Source organism: Sminthopsis crassicaudata, chromosome 1 (assembly GCF_048593235.1).
Source record: "Sminthopsis crassicaudata isolate SCR6 chromosome 1, ASM4859323v1, whole genome shotgun sequence".
In the NCBI taxonomy this organism is placed as follows: Eukaryota; Metazoa; Chordata; class Mammalia; order Dasyuromorphia; family Dasyuridae; genus Sminthopsis; species Sminthopsis crassicaudata.
The window spans coordinates 523,124,165-523,141,738 of NC_133617.1; positions in this window are offsets into that span (position 1 = coordinate 523,124,165).

Consider the following 17,574-nt stretch of genomic DNA (forward strand, 5'->3'; position numbering starts at 1 on the left):
AAATTCCTAAAGAGAAATTAAAACAGCTGCAAGAAGAAATAGACAGCAAAACTACAATAGTAGGGGATCTTAACCTTTCTCGATCAGAAGTGTATAAATCAAACCACAAAATCAATAAGAAAAACTTTAAGGAGGTAAATAGAATTTTAGAAAAGTTAGGTATGATAGATCTTTGGAGAAAATTGAATGGAGACAGAAAGAATTTTTCTCATCAGTTCATGGAATTTATATAAAAATTGATCACATATTAGAGCTTAAAGACCCAAAATCAAATACAGAAAGGCAGCAATAGTAAGTGCAATTTTTTCAGATCATCATGCAATAAAAATTACATGCAATAAAAGCCAAGGGAAAATAGACCATAAATTAATTGGAAACTAAATAATCTAATCCTAAAGAATGAATGAGTGAAACAACAAATCATAGACACAATCAACAATTTCTTCAAAGCAAATGACAATAATGAGACAAGATATCAAAATTTGTGGGATGCATCCAAAGAAGTTATTAGGGGAAATTTTATATCTCTAGATGCTTCCTTGCATAAAATAGAGAAAGAGAAGATTAATGAATTGGACTTACAACTTTAAAAGCTAGAAAAAGAACAAATTTTTAAAATCCCAATTAAATACCAAATTTGAAATTCTGAAAAGGGGAGATTAATAAAATTGAAAGCAAGAAAACTATTGAATCAATAAATAAAACTAAGAGTTGGTTTTATGAAAAAACCCCAGCAAGAAATTGGGACACTAATACATTGCTGGTGGAGTTGCGAAAGAATCCAGCCATTCTGGAGAGCAATCTGGAATTATGCCCAAAAAGTTATCAAACTGTGCATACCCTTTGACCCAGCAGCGCTACTACTGGGATTATATCCCAAAGAAATACTAAAGAGCGGAAAGAGTCATATATGTGCCAAAATGTTTGTGGCAGCTCTTTTTGTTGTAGCTAGAAACTGGAAGATGAATGGATGTCCATCAGTTGGAGAATGGTTGGGTAAATTGTGGTATATGAAGGTTATGGAATATTATTGCTCTGTAAGAAATGACCAGCAGGAGGAATACAGAGAGGCCTGGAGAGACTTAAATCAACTGATGCTGAGTGAAATGAGCAGAACCAGAAGATCACTGTACACTTCAACAACAATACTATATGAGGATGTATTCTGATGGAAGTGGAAATCTTCAACATAAAGAAGATCCAACTCACTTCCAGTTGATCAATGATGGACAGAGGTAGCTACACCCAGAGAAGAAACACTGGGAAGTGAATGTAAATTGTTAGCACTAATATCTGTCTGCCCAGGTTGCATGTACCTTCGGATTCTAATGTTTATTGTGTAACAAGAAAATGATATTCACACACATGTATTGTACCTAGACTATATTGTAACACATGTAAAATGTATGGGATTGCCTGTCATCAGGGGGAGGGAATAGAGGGAGGGGAGGTAATTTGGAAAAATGAATACAAGGGATAATATTATAAAAAAAAAAAAAAAAAAAAAAAATATATATATATATATATATATATATATATATATATATATAATAAAAAAAATTTAAAAAAAAAAACAACCAGCAAAATAAATAGACTTTTAGTTAATTTGATTAGAAAAAGGAAAGAAGAAAATCAAAATTTTAGTCTCAAAAGTGAAAAGGGAGAACTTTCCACCAATGAAGAAGAAATTAGAGTAATAATTAGGAGTTATTTTTCTCAACTATATGTTAATAAATTCAATAATCTAAGTGAAATGGAGGAATACCTATAAAAATATAAATTGTCCAGATTAACAGAAGAGAAAATAAATTACTTACATAGTTCCATTTTAGAAAAAAGAAATAGAACAAGCTATTAATCAACTCCCTAAGAAAAAATCTCCAGCACCAGATGGATTTACATATGGATTTCAACCAAACATTTTAGACAACAATTAATTCCAATACTATGCAAACTATTTGAAAAAATAAGAAAAGAAAGAGTCCTGCCAAATTCTTTTTATTACACAGATATGGTGCTGATACCTAAACCAGGTAAGGTGAAAACCGAGAAAGAAAATTATGGATCAATTTCCCTAATGAATATTGATGCAAAAATCTTAAATAAAATATCAGCAAAGAGATTACAAAAAGTCATCCCCAGGATAATATATCACAGTCAAGCAGGGTTTATATCAAGAATGAAGGTTGGTTTAATATTACAAAACTATTAGCATAATTGACTATATCAAAAACCAAACTAACAAAAATTATATGATTATCTCAGTAAATACAGGGAAATATTTGATAAAATTCAACATCCATTCCTAAGTAAAAAAAACTAGAGAATATATGAATAAATGGAGTTTTCCTTAAAATGATCAGTAGCATTTTTTTAAAAGTATCAGCAAGCAACATATGTAATGAACAAACTAGAACCATTCTCAGTAAGATCAGGGATGAAACTAGGTTGCCCACTATCACCATTACTATTTAATATTAGAAATTCTAGCTTTGGCAATAAAAGAAGAAAAGGAAATTAAAGGAATTAAAGTAGGTAATGAGGAAACCAAATTATCACACTTTGCAGATGATATGATGGTATACTTAGAGAATCCTAGATAATCAACATTTTTAAATATGATCAACAAAGTCCAGCAGCAAGAGATACAAAAAATTTGAAAATCCATTTAAAATAATTGCTGATAATATAAAACATTTGGGAGTCTATCTGCTAAGGCAAAGTCAGGAACTACATGAACACAACTATGAAACACTTTCCACACAAAGTGAAATTTAATCAGTGGGAAAAGTATCAAGTTTTCATGGGTAGGCCTAGCAAATATGATAAAAATAACAATACTACCTAAATTAATCTACTTATTCAGTGTCATACCAATCAAACTCCCAAGAAATTATTTTACAGATCTAAAAAAATAATAACAAAATTGATCTAGAAGAACAAAAGATCAAGGATTTCAAGGGAATTAATGGAAAAAAATCTAAATTTGGAATTTGGTATACAAGGTTTTGCAAGGGTCAATATTGAAAAATTGTCCTTGCATATGTTTTGAAAATAAAAAAAAAAAAACTTTAATAAAAAAAGAGAGGAAAAAATTATGTAAGAAGTAGAAGAGGGAACACAACAAATTTCTTCATTCTTTGGATGATATTCTGTTTGTATAAAATAATTCATTATTAGAGTCATCTATACATAGATCAATAGTATTTCTGAAGGGAACAATAGAAAGGAATAAATAGGATTTGGCAAGTGATCTTCAACAGTAGACTACCTCTATATCATTTTATGATTGACTGGAAGATGGAATGAAAATAAGATACCACTATACTTATTTCTTATTGATTATGAAATAGGATTTGATTTTGTAGAGCAAAAAATGTCTTAAAAACTCTTGTCCAACAAGATGTATTCCATGTATATATCAAAAAATTTCTATTTTTTGGGAAAACTATAAGAAGGAAAATATTTATCTTCAATAATTGCTCATAATAAATATGCATCAGAAAGACATAAAGCAGGAAACTGTATGCTCACCAAAGGTGAGCCTTTTCACAGGGTGATGGAGGAGATAAAAAGCAGACTTCAACTAGAGAAAAATTCTCTATGGACAGTGTTTGTAGATGACTTCATACTAATTGCATCAAACATTAAAGCATTGTAGAACTTTCTGGATAGGATCTTAAGTCACTTAAAGAAAAGAAAAAAATCCTTGTAAGAAAGACCAAAAGGATAAAAAATGCCTATTTCTCAAAGTATAAGATTCATTTAAGAGAATAACTTGTAACATAAAAGCAGGAAATGAAAATTTTAGTTTACTTTTAAAAGAATGAAGGCAAAGAAATCTAAAAGTTATAATCTTACATAAAGAATGAATTAAACAATATAATGAGTAATAATGAAAAAGCAAAATTAAAACACATTAAAAGTGAAGACATATGAAGTTAAATTCAAAAGATGGGACAAATTTTGATATATGTCATATAATGAAGAAAGAGTTTCAATCATGCCGAAGACAAAGAAAAATAAAATTTCATAATATTAAAAAAGATAAACAGAAATTATACATATTATATTATTATTGCACTATTAGTATTCCTGCCACTGCCTGTACATCAAGGATATATTTTCATTTTTACTAAACTAAATCTGATAATTGTTGAAAAAAATCAGTTTTAGCAAATTACTAGGCAGCAAGGTGTCAAGAAATAAAAGTAGAAGAAATTTAACGATTAAAGCAAGTATATTCAGCATAATAGGAATTTAGAATGTATAGCCAAGATGTTCTCTAATTCCAAAGTGATCTAAAAGCTATAGTTTCTATAGGATATAGAACGCATATTTGTCACAAAATAGCATGGGTATTTTCCTAAGAATAACTGCATTTAAACCCTTTTCACAAGGCAAGTAAGATCATCCTGAATTTCACTTATAAATTTCACATTGAACTATATAACATTAATCCTTCACATATTGAATATACATCATCATGCCTGTCAATGCTGTGTATCAGTATAAAAGATGATATTGTGAGTTATCTTCAAATTCATACCTTTGTTAAGTGGTGACATAATGCTTTATCATATATGTACCCTAAGTTTATAAACCTTTGTATTACCTTAGAATGTATTATCAAATAAAAAACTACAAAATCTTTGTTTTCTTCAACAGTAGAAATAATAAAAGGGCCATACTTCACCTATAGCATGGATATACTTATAGGTTTTTTAAATCAGAAAAAAAAAATAAATTCACCAATTAATAGGTTTTATACTTAGCTGTTAACTTTAAAAGAGTAAAACATTAAAAGAGTAGCACATTAGGGTCACTAATAGTAACTGACAAAATAGGCTATTTTTTTTTTTTTTTTAATCCATTCATGGCCACCATAAAGCTCTAGTCTCTTTGGATTTTATTTTGAACAGTTCTCTAATGTTAAAAAGTTTACAAGACATAAAATTGTCCTATTTATACAAGGAGGTTTTTTTTTTTAATTTTCAGAGTAATTTTTTCATTTTAACAAGCAGAGCCATTATGGTGTGTGTTTTTACCTTTATAATCTTAGTATTTTTTAGAGAAAGGAACAGTCCTCATGTGAAAACAGAGTGGTGAGTCAGTAGTGTCCTTGAAGATGATCTTATCTAATCCCTTCATTTTACTGAAGGATAAACATAAGACCAAAGGCAGGGGTAAGAGGTTTGTTGAAAGGTTCACAGATGGTTAATGGCAGAGCCAGGATGAGACTTTAGCTTTCCTAACTTTCAGTGCAAAGTGCATTCCATTATAATTTTTGCATAGTGATAGGATCATAGATTTCAAGGTAAAAGAAACCTTAAAGTTTATCTAGGCTAATCCCCTTATCATTCTTCCAAGAAGATTCCTGGGACTAATGACATAACAGCTTGGGTGGGGGGAGGAATCTGGGAGTAAACTGTGCCAGAGGATGGGGGTTGAGAAAAGAGTAAAAGATCTGGCAATTATGGAGTTTGAGCTAAAGAAATTTGGATGAGAAGCAGCACAGCTAGTTGAGAAACTGAGACTGCAGCTACAAAAACAGGGAAGAGCAATTATGCAAAGGATTGGAAAGCAACTGTTCTCTCCCTGGGGCAGCTAATACCATTATCCACAGTAGTCAGACATGATTATGGCAACTCTATTTGAAAAAGCACTTAACCAATAATATATTCTCTCCTCTTTCTTCTCCCCTTCTTTTTCATTCCTTTGTTATTGTTTAGTTATTTTTTTTAACTTGTATAACTCTTCATGACTCCCTTTGTGGATTTTTTGGCAAAGATACTGAAGTGGTTTGTCATTTCCTTCTCTAGCTCATTTCACAGATGAGGAAACTGAGATAAACAGGGTTCATTGACTTGCTTAGGAATCGCAGGTAGTAAGTGACTGAGATCAAATATGAACTGATCAAGATATGTCTTCTAAACTCCAAGTCTGGCTCTCTGTCCACTCACTGTGCCACCTTCTCTTTAGTGAAAACTAAAACAACAACAATAAAAAACCACACCAAAAAAACCAAAAACAATAAAATTCCAATTTTGTCCTATTTTCTTATCTAGCAGTCTGAATAATATATTATAAGCCTTTTTTTAATAAATGATTTTGTTCCCATTGTCAGTGATCATGTTGTTATTTAAGATCAAAGTATGCATCAGTTGGGGAGAGTCTTGAAGAGTTTTATTTTTTGTATAAGAGACAGGGAGACATCAAGATTCAATTTAATTTTGTGAATGATTCTATGGCTCTGCCAAGAAAAATTCTAAAATCTATTCACTTAGGTTTCTTTTAGGAGAATGAACAATTAGAACAGTAGTTTTGCTAAGGGATGAATACTGAAAATTAAAATTTGTTATTTCTATTTAAATGAAGGAGAGAGAGAGGAGAAACTAGAGGAAAAAGTTAAGACTTGGAGCCAGCCCATTAGGCATGGTCTCTAAAGATTTAGATTGTACCCCTTTGTGATTGTACTGAAAAGCACACAGAACATCCTGCTTCAAAAAGTCATTTACCATTATATTTTTATCAAAAATAGGGAAACTAAGGAAAGGAGGTACTAAATGACTGCTAACAAGATTGCAAGAATTGTTAGTGGTAGAGTCAGCATCTGAACCCAGGTACTTTTATTCTAATTTCAGGGTACTTTCCACTATACAATTACTGCCTCTCTAGTTGGCTGATCAGTTTGCTCATAATACTTAATTTGTTACTTAACTTTCCACTTTTCCACAGAGTTTGCACTTCTTTAGAATGCAGCAAATTATAGAAAGGATTGTTCATCCTCATTTTAAAACTGCCACACTGGCAGAAATATTCTACTCTGGAGAGGAATCATGACTTAAAAAAAAAAACCTAAAAATGCAAACAGGATTAAGATCTCACCTGCTTTTATCATGGGAGATTTACAACCATAATGGCAATATTTTCCATAATTGAAGTTTACATATCAAATTACTTTCCAACAGGATTCTAGGACAATAAATCATTCTGGTAATAATTACATCTATCTTTAAAAAGACTACAGGGTGATTAGGAGATAAAGCAAAACTGAAATCTCATAACTCACCAGCTGAACAATTTCACAAGCTCATTGTAGGAGAAAAGTGTACCCTTGCCAGTTTTAGAAAAAGACATCCATATGAAACATTTTGATTTATTTGGAGGTTTGTTTGTTTTTTTTAATTCTAAAATTTTAGCATTTGGCTAATAGAGTTTCAAAAACATGGAGAGATTGGTGAGTAAAACCCCTGAAATTGATTCTAATTTGGGTTTTTTTAGAATTGAGTAGACACCATGTATTTCAAGTACTTTTCATTTGGGGTTTCTCTTCTACCTACTCATTCATTTCTTAGAATGTTTGGAAGGGGAGTGAAGAAGGTGAGTATTTCTAACCTAAAGCAGCATGGAAACATTAAGATAAAAGTTTTTTAAAAATGTTCTGACACTGAAAGGCATTTTAGTGAAAAGGTCATTTTAAAATTTGCCTTTTAGTATATGGTATCTGATGACAGACCCAGATGGACTCCAAATTGCACTGATGAGCCATTTACAGATATGGTATGTCATTAGTTTTGGTTAGGAGTGATGTAAGGAGGTTTAATGTGTCATATCAATGATGCATCACTGCACTGAATTTTATAATGATATTTTTCTTCTTGAGCATTACAGTGACAAAGTTAAAAGAGTGCTCAAAAATGTAAAAGTGTAATGCAGTAAATGCTATATATGAAAATCATGTCAAAGAATAGTAGAATTTTAGATTGAAAGGGAATTTTTATGAAAAAGTACTAAAGATCATTTAAATTATTCTTTTAATGAGGCTTTTCAACAGAAACATATTTTCTTAAATTATGTGTTCTCATTTTTGGATCAGAAAATATAGTCCCAGTAGGTATAATGCACTTAAAGAATAGCAAACACTGCAGTTAGAAAAACTTGATGAATGAACCCTTCCCTAAACCGGTCTCTTTAATCTAGGATCCTTTCTTTTGGATAGCTCTTTTGATGTACTTTACTTTCAATAACACAATTTCTTTTCAATATTTTGTCCCATGTCTCAACAGAATAATGCCTTGGAAAAATAAATAATAACAACAACTTTTGTAAGCAAAATTGTTTTTATACACACACACACATACACACACACACACACACACACACACACACACACACACACACACACACACACACGGTTCAACAGAAAAAGGCAGTATAAGAAATATTCCCCTCATATAGTTTACTACTTCTCTACAGAAAAGAAAAAACTGTGTCGCAACAGATAAATACTAGTTATTCTTGTTTATCCAAATTCGCTTTCATTTTGTAATTGGCTTAATTTCTACATTTATAAACACATGTCTTCTATTGATTCTGGTTTCTTTTATCTAAAAGGATGCAAATAAATTTTCCAAAGTTTACTTGAATTCCACTTATCTATCATTTCTTTCAACATAATGCTAATTCATTATGGTTATATACCATAATTTGTTTAATCATGTCCCAAACAATGAGCACCCTCTTTGTTTCCAACTTTGTAATATTATTTAAAGTGGCATTATGAATATAAATATATATGTGTACATATACTTTTTCTTTCTATAGTAAGTCTACTGTTCAATAGCAGGATCTCTGGATTGAAAGGCTATATAAATCTAAAATATTATCCAGAATGATGGGCCTAATTCACAGTTTGACAATGTATTAGTGTGCCAGTCTTCCCACATCCAAATTAAAATTGATTAATTTAATCTTTTACTTTCTTTGCCAATTTCAATTTTGTGCTTTATAATTATTTTAATTTGCATTATTCATATTATTAGTAATTTGGTTTTACATATCCTAGAGGCCTTCATTTGAAACCTTTATATATTTTGATAGCATATGTTGAAGAATGACTCTTCATCTTACATATTTTTTAATTCTTTGCATGTTTTTGATAACAGATATTTATAATAATATGCAATTCAAATATTTTAGCTAGTACATATTCTGCCTTTTCTCATCTTAAGTACATTAAAATTACTTGTGCAAGAACTTTCTAATTTTATATAAAGGAAATAGTCCATTTTGGTATTTGTATCCTTTCTTTTTCTTATTTTGGCTATTTATTCTTGTGCTAACTATAGACGTGAAAGATAAAATCTTTCATTCTCCTTCAGTTTTTTCTTGCATTATTATTAATTTTTATTTTTACATCACTTTTATTACCATATATACCTCTTCATGTCTTCCCAACGAGCAATTTTTCCTTTGAAATAGAAAAACATTTATTAAATGTTTCCTGTGTTTCAGGTGCTGTGATAAATGCTAGATAAATGTAAGATAACAAGATAGCGTCCATTCTCAAGGAAATTATATTCTAATAATAGAAGAGAAAAAATAAAGGGAAGCTGAAAAGATCTTTTGTGGGATATATAAGAAAGGGCTGCTGAAAAACTGGAGCATTCCTGAAAGTGATTTGAGCAGGCAGTAAAGTGAACATACATGTAACACCTCAAAATACAATTAATGAATTTTAAAAAGCTATTCAACAAAACAACCAACATATTCACTGAATCTGACATGGCATATATCACAGCCTACAGAGAACTAAGGAGTATCCCAACACCAGGGAGCATCCCAGAGCTTTGTTCCACCTCACCCTGTTGATCTGTATCAACTCATCATTGCCTTGGTAGAAAAGGAGACTAAAATTTGGTATCAAAAAGCTAGTTGGAAAGAACCAGAAGAGGATCTCAAGATAGATTGAAACAGGAAGGACCATTACCCACTCACCCAAATTATAGGTGAAAAACTCCTTGATTCCATACTCCTTTCATTCCCTTGACCCATTGATTTAACAAAGAGAGACTATGGAGACTGAATGTGGATCTGTTGAGGTGCAAGAATTGAGGGTAAAAGATCCCCTAACAGCAAAAAAAAAAAAAAAAAAAGCAGTATGCTAAGAAGACAACTTTCTTAGTGGGCAAACTCCTGATTAGGAATTTAGCAAAGATGAGTTTATACTGAGAAGAAAATATCTTCATCAATGGGCTAAATCCAGAAGGGTATTTAGCAAAACTTTGGGGTTCAGAGTCATCTTTTGTTAGCCTTCTGAGGTCTGGGGCTTCTTTGATCTTTGGCTCTGATTGGGGGACTGATTTCCAATTAAATTCAATTCAAAATTGAATGAGATTACTTATCTTGGGAGTTTCCTGATAGACTCCCTAACCTAATCTATTTATTTAGTGCTATACCAATCAGACTCCCAAGAAACTATTTTAGTGACCTAGAAAAAATAACAACAAAGTTCATATGGAAGAATAAAAGGTCGAGAATTTCAAGGGAATTAATGAAAAAAAAAAGTCAGATGAAGGTGGTCTAGGAGAAGTCACCTTTCCCCCAAAGATTCCTTTCTGACCCTCCCCCCATAAATTAAAGGAGACACAATTTACATCAGAACAAATCATAGTATTTTAAACTTTGTTGTTGTTTGCTTGGTTTTTTCCTTTCTGTCTTTTCTTTTTGTTTTGTTTGTTTGGGGGTTTTGGTTTTTGTTTGTTTGTTTGTTTGTTTGTTTTTGGTGCGGCATGAAGAATATGGAAATATATTTAGAAGAATTGTACATGTTTAAACATATATTAGATTGTTTGCTGTCTTGGGGAGAGAGAATGGGGCAGGAGATGAAAAAAACTGAAACACAAGATTTTACAAAAGTGAATGTTGAAAACTATGTATGTATTTGGAAAAATAAAATACTATTTAAAAAATAATTATCTCCATTCACCCATAATTGTTTCTTATTGGCAACATCCTGACATTGAGTTCCTCCCTGAGACCAAAGCACAACTGGCAGTCAACCTAGTGGAGGATGAAATTAGTAAAAAGGAACTTAGACAAGCAATAGGAAATTTTTCCTTGAAACCCCTCTGGAGCTACAGCAGCTCTTCTTACCCTATAGCCCCTTTCCTCCACCTGCACCATCAGAATTACAAAGCACAGTCTCTTCAATCAACAAGAGCCACAAGCTAGGAGTATGTAAGAAACTTGGTCACTGGAAGACAGAACGTAAAATAAGAGGTAGAGTGGATGTAACAAAGAAAAAGCATCCCGAGATCACTGAGGATCCTCCCTAAAACCCCAATCACTCAGCACTCCAAGGAGGCATGGCACAAAGGAAGGGGATATATAGACCATATCAGTTATCCCCATGACTCCTGCTGGAGATGTCTTTTTGTTCATACAGGGCAAGACACTGGTTGCATAATAATGAGGTCAGAATCAAGAAGAAATAGCAAAATTCTCAAAAATACTTAAAGGAGAAAACCTTCTTCGACTCTGCCTCAGTGAGGGGACTCCACTGCAAGCACAAACAGTTTTCATCTTTGTTATCTGGGTGGGGATGTCTCAGTCCTGAAACCCATTGAATTCAATTCAAATTCTAACCCTGGCTGAAACCCAGACAGGAGCCAACCTGGGATTCCACCCACAAGCTCCCTTCAGCTTGTAGCCAAAGCCCCCTATTATAAAAGAGCCAGACTGGAGCTCTCTCTTTGCAGAGGTTCCAAACATGGCAGCCTTAAGCCTGGCATGCCAAGGATCTCTGCCCGCTGGAACACTGGTTCTGATGCCCTCTTATCTCTACCTTCAACTTTACTAACTAGACTTTTAACTTTTCTTCCAAACCCCATAATAAACTTCCTATCAATCTAAGTTTTCAGGTGTGAAAATTCCTTTACAGGGGACTCTTGTGCCGCTACTAGACCTCATTCAACTTCCTATCCTTGCGGTGAATCCAAAGAGGTTGCAGGGTAGCTCTATTTGACTCCCTGTACCCCGAATCTGCCACTAGACCTCAATTAAACCCTAATTTCATTTAGGTACCCCAATTCTAGACCTCATAAAGAGCAACAATCCCTAATTTGAAATGCAAGGCTCAGGGTACATACAAGTAACAAATTGACAAGGGCTTTCTCCTTGCCAAAAGGTATGTTTATTTAAGAGGTTACAGAGGAAATGAAGAGGTAAAATTGGCACCAGGAGTGGTAAATATGAAATAGATTCAGGAAAGCAATAAACTTAGCAAGGAAAGCAGATTGGAAGAAGCCATTAAAGGAATATGTCATCAGATGTGAGCAATGATGGGGTGCAACTTCTAGGGGAAACGTCGCAATAACTCTGAGGTCCCAGCCTTAGAATGCTATAATAATATAGTTATATATATTTCCCCCCTAGCTTTCAGGGAAGATAGAGCAATAATTCTGAGGCTCCCTGACTTTAGGAGTGCTGTTGTTCTAACAATCAGTTTGTCAATAATCCTAAAGTCTCTTAGCCTTGGAGTGACAAAAATTCTGAAGTCTCTTGGCTTGTACTATAGAACTACAAACATTGTTGATTGTCAGATAAACGATTTGTTGGTCAGTGATAACAAAGGTCCTGAAACAATAATGAATAGACCACCCCTCAAACCTACCTGTAAGCAAATAAATAACATGAAGTTCCTGTTCTAACTTTTTCCTATAAATTTATCTTCTTGCTCCTGGTGCTTTGCTAAATTCTTTGGGAATTTAGACTGCTTCAATTGACAGTACAATTATAATAAACTTTGCTCCTTGATTTGGACACAGGTTTGAGCCCACAAATTCTTTTGAGAAACCTTGCAATGCCAGTGTAAAACTCCAGTCTTTTGGGGACTCCTTTAAACCTCAACAAGCATGCCATTGATTGGCAGTTTCAGTCCACAGAGGAGTTTAGTAGACTAGCTAGAGTTAGCTATATTAAGGAGAAAGATGCCATTAAAGAGAAGACTCTAAGAAGAGGGAGAGAGAGTACCTTATATCTAGACTTAACCCTGCAAAAGACTTAGCAAAGATCTTCAGCATAAGCACCACTTTACTGGGAAAAATATAATCTTGGGGATTTCTCAAGGGAGGAGGGGAAATACCAAGGAAAGGTTGATATTGAGACTGTTTTAAAGATATTCTGAGAAAAGTTAGTTCCCATCTTTTTGTTATTCTTGTGGGTTGCTTTTTGTCCTCTGTTCTTGAAGATGACTAGGACATCAAGGAGGATTGAATTTAAGTGAGGGAAGGCTATGCCCTGCCTCACTTCCCCCTCCAGAGCCTTCTGGGTTCTGTGAACAAAAATAGATCAGGATGACTGGAGATGATGATGATGACATAGTAAGAGGAATAGTAATGACAGTGCATGTTTGGATAGAGGTTTCAGGTTAGCAAAGTGCTTTCCCTTAAAGTCTCACCAAAGCTATGGGATCCAGGAAGCTTGCAAAGGAGAAAATGATGTGATCTATGATGTGGGATTTGGCACCAGATGATGGCAGACACCAAAAGTTGGGGACTGGTTATGTGAAGAATTCACAATATTTATTCTATTTGGCAAAAGATAGATTTATTTAAGAGAATAGGCTACAGACAAAATGAAGGGATACAATAGATATCGAGAATGGTAAATATGAGAGTGGGAGAATATATGGAAAACAAGTTCCTCAGTGGAACTCACAATTACCCAGTAGAAAGGGACCATCCTTTGAAGTTGGGGCCTGCCCTTAGCTGACAGGTTAAGGACTTAGCCCTCTAAAAGGGTTAGTTAGCTTTAAGGTAGCTCTAAGGATAAGGAAGTTGGGGGAGAACTCCCAACTCCCCATTTTATTGCACGGAGGAGGAAAGGTAAGAAGAAAGACACCACGAATCAGAATGCTGTGGCTGACTGACCCAAAGGAGGTTGGCAGCCATAGAATGGCTCACAGATCGATTTTGTTGGGAAAATTTAATCTCAGGGGCATGACTGAGATTTCCACGAAGAGTAGGTTTTAGGAGTTTGACTTAACTTGGATTTCAGACTGGACCATTTCCCTAAAGTATGGAACCACTGAGCTAAACTGATCTCTTTTGGAACTTTCTGCCTACTTACCTCAGAGATCAATTCTTTAATTTCTCTAAGTCCAAAACACTATTCAGTATCTCATCAAAATGATTTATAGCTCATTAGACCACTGATCCTCCCTCTGCAGGTTCTGCTCTTAATTCTATGTACCTCTTCTCCCAGACCACAGATGGCTCCTCATCCTGGAAATTCATGCTAGTCCTGAATTTCTCATCCTGAAAATGCACTTAGTCCCTGCACAGTCTTCCTCCAATTGCCTGGTTCCTCTCAGAATTTCCATTTAAACATTTAAAAAACATACCTGCCCAGGCCACCCAAATCTTCATTTCTCTCTCAATCTAATTTTGACTCTCCCCTTTGGTTAATTCTCAATTCTTTCCAGGTGAGCCCTTCCCAAAGAATTTAAAATACTTGAGGCAGGAACTTTCCTTAGACTTTGTCTGTGTGATTCTAGCATATAACATCGAAATTTCTAAATAAATGCTTTGTGGATTTTCAGCAACAAAATGCCTTCAGCCTTTTAAACATAGGCTCACTCACTTCGAAATCAATTCATGAAATTGCTGGGGAAATTCCCTCCTCTTCTCTCTCTTACCCTTCCCCCCCCATCCTGTTCTTTCCCCCTTCCCTCTAGCTCACTTTCCAACTTCCTTAAGTGTTCAGTCTTCTCCCTCTAGACTGAAAGCATTCTGAGCTCAGGGATTGTGTTCCACTTGTCCTTAGGGCTTAACCTAACTATCTGTGAAGTTCCCAGAACTACTATCTTAAAGGTATCTTAAAAAATCAACACATCTGGACCAAGTCTAGGTAGTCTGAACTATGGTAAAAAAGATAGTTTGAGAAACTAAGTTCCCAGGATGAGAATTTCCTGAATAGGCTGATTTCAGGATTCACATCAATACTATAGGGTTTGAACCCCAGCCTTTCCCACTACCCTCTTCTAGAGTTTTGAGTGTTTTGCAGTTGTGGAGACCTCTAATAAAACTCTCCCCTTTTTATTGCAGGGATTAGTGCCTTTTAACACTTTGTCCTAGTCCCCAGACATCCCAGCCATTTAATAAGATATGATCTGCTTCATAAATTACAGGACACTGTTTCAATCACCTAACAGGACTTTTGCTCCCAACACCCTCTACCTCTGAAAGTGTCCACATTCCTGTAGGTCTTTTTCCCTTCACTCCTTCTGGCTACCTGGCTCTTAAGCAAATTCCCTTTAGCTTAAGAGGGCTTCGAATATCACCAACACTGAGCAATTAGAAGGGCTATACCTATGGTTGTGCAGTCGGCCCCATCTAAATCCTTACCTTCCATATATCAATACCTACTCTGCACTGAGGTCATTGAGAGGGTTTGACCACTTATTATTTTTCTAAGAGGCTTGTTATCCCTTGTGTTTCCCTTCTTACTTGCTAGAAAATATTAATGGGGGAGTTTTTACCAGACCACCACCAACTACAAAATTTGTCTAACCTGCCCCAGGCACAATAAGTCCAAGCCACTGAAGACAGTTTATGGGAAAATTTCTTTCCCAATTGCAGAGTTTGAAATCCAGCAGATTGACTTCATTCAAATATCACTTGCCTATAGTTACAAATAATGCTTTGGTAATGGTTTATATGTTCTCCAGGTAGGTGGAAGTATCTCCCTGTCAAACTGGCACAGCCTCGGGGAACAAAAATTCTCTTAGAAAAAAAATTCATTTTATGATGGGGGATCCTTAAAAAAATACATAGAATAAAGAAAAACATTTTACAGGGACTTCATTAGATTAAGCTACTTTCATTCTATTCAGTCACTCACAACTCTATTGTGCCTACTTCCCCCAGTCATCAGGAATGGTTGAAAGAATTAAAAGGATACTTAAATCTCTCATTAAATTCTCTGTGGAGCTATGTATCCCCTGGCTCAAAGCCAAAGTCCTTAAGTCCTCCTAGGCCTTAAATATGGACCATTTGGTTCCTACACAATCAGTTCCTATGAGATAGTGATGTGGTTAGTGGCAGTGCAGAGTTGATGTGTGAGAATCCCCTTCTGCTCAGTGCAGGTTCAATGTGAAAGAATTCACAAATCAGAAAAGTTGGCAAAGGAAAGTTTTATTGGCACTGAGAAGTCAGCTCTGCTAGGAAAACTGACTTTCTCAGTGGCAAGGTCCTGGCAGAGAAATAACAAAAGGTTTTCACTGAGAAGAGGGTCTCTTCACAGCGGGCAGGAGTCCTGGCAGGCAGCTATGCCAAGGAGAGAGATTCCTTGAAAGGGCATAATCCTGTTTAGGACATTCTGCAAGAAAATGAGTTTAAAATTGTATTTTTTATAAGAGATCAATTGAATGAGATTCCTTCAATGTTGTCACTGCCCCCAGGCCTAGATTTCCAGTTGAATGAGACCACTTATGTTGGAGCTACTGGGAGTGGTCCTGGGCTAATTTTCAACTTAATAGAGGGTGCAGCTAATCCCACCAAGATAACAGAATGAAGCCATTTTATCTTGTCCCTGAGGCGGGCCTCTCCTAGAGGAGAGTTTCTCAGCCTTCACCCCCATGGCTCTCCCCCCATAGTCAGGGAGGATAGTTTCAGGGTTCCCCCTTCATTTCTCCCCTTTCAAGCAGTCATCCCCAAATTCATTTGGGGTAAAGGGGCAAAAGTCTCTTTTTATGTAACTGCCTTGAGCTGGCAAGGGTTGTAAAGATGCCCCTGAATTCACTTGGGGGTTCAAGCCAGAAGGGGAGGTATTCTAAGTATCCCACCCACGTGTTGGGCTGTCATGGTGGATGGAGGGAAAACTTGGCCAAGCCCCAAACTCCTGCCAGAGGGGCAGGACATTGGGGGGGGGAGGGGAAAGTAGCTCATCCCCTGTAGGCAGTCCCTCCTCCATTATTCTTCCTGCTCGAACTCAGGACAAGGACTGGGGAGTTTAAAGCAGGGACCTCTGTGGTTCCCAGTAATAGCAGATAAAAATAGGAACTTTTCTCCAAATCTCACTTTAATTCTGAGACTTCTCTCCTCCTCTATAGCTTGATCCCTAACATAAAAGAATCCAACAGCTATTTTTAAAGGATAATTTTGAGGGACCAAATCTGGCTTCTGCAGCTTCCTCCCTATATTTGGGGTAGATTATTGAACATTAATATCTCCCCAGGACACATCAAGGAAAGCGGAAAGCGGGTGGGGTCCTTAGAGTAATGGCCAGGTTTTTCTGAATTCTGAGAGAGATTTGACATATCCTGAGGAGGAGAAAAAAAGCTGGAAGTGCCAGGATTTAGTTCAGGTGAGAGAGACAGAGTTAAAGAGATATTGCCATACATAAAATCCTGTTCTGAAAGGGATTTAGAATCTTCCTGATATGGACTGTATAGAGGTGCAGAGTGGGGCTCCCTTGTCCCTAGAGGGACTGGAAGGAGGGAGTTTGAGTTCCTCCCATCAAGTTGAAGCAGCATCCTACACTACTGTTTTAATTTAAGCTTTCCAGTTTTGAGATCTTTCAAGCTAAATTTGTTTCTGTCTAAGGAAGTATCTTTAGAAACAGAGGTGTTTTGTCCCATTTTGGAAAAAAAAAAAAAAGCCTCAGTTTCCCCAATTCTATAGTGCCTTGTCCATCTTTAGATGTTTCTAGAGATGAAGGTGACAAAATGTTCCCCGTGTAAGAGATACTTATTGTCAGAGAATGTAGGTATTCTCATTCAGCTGATCC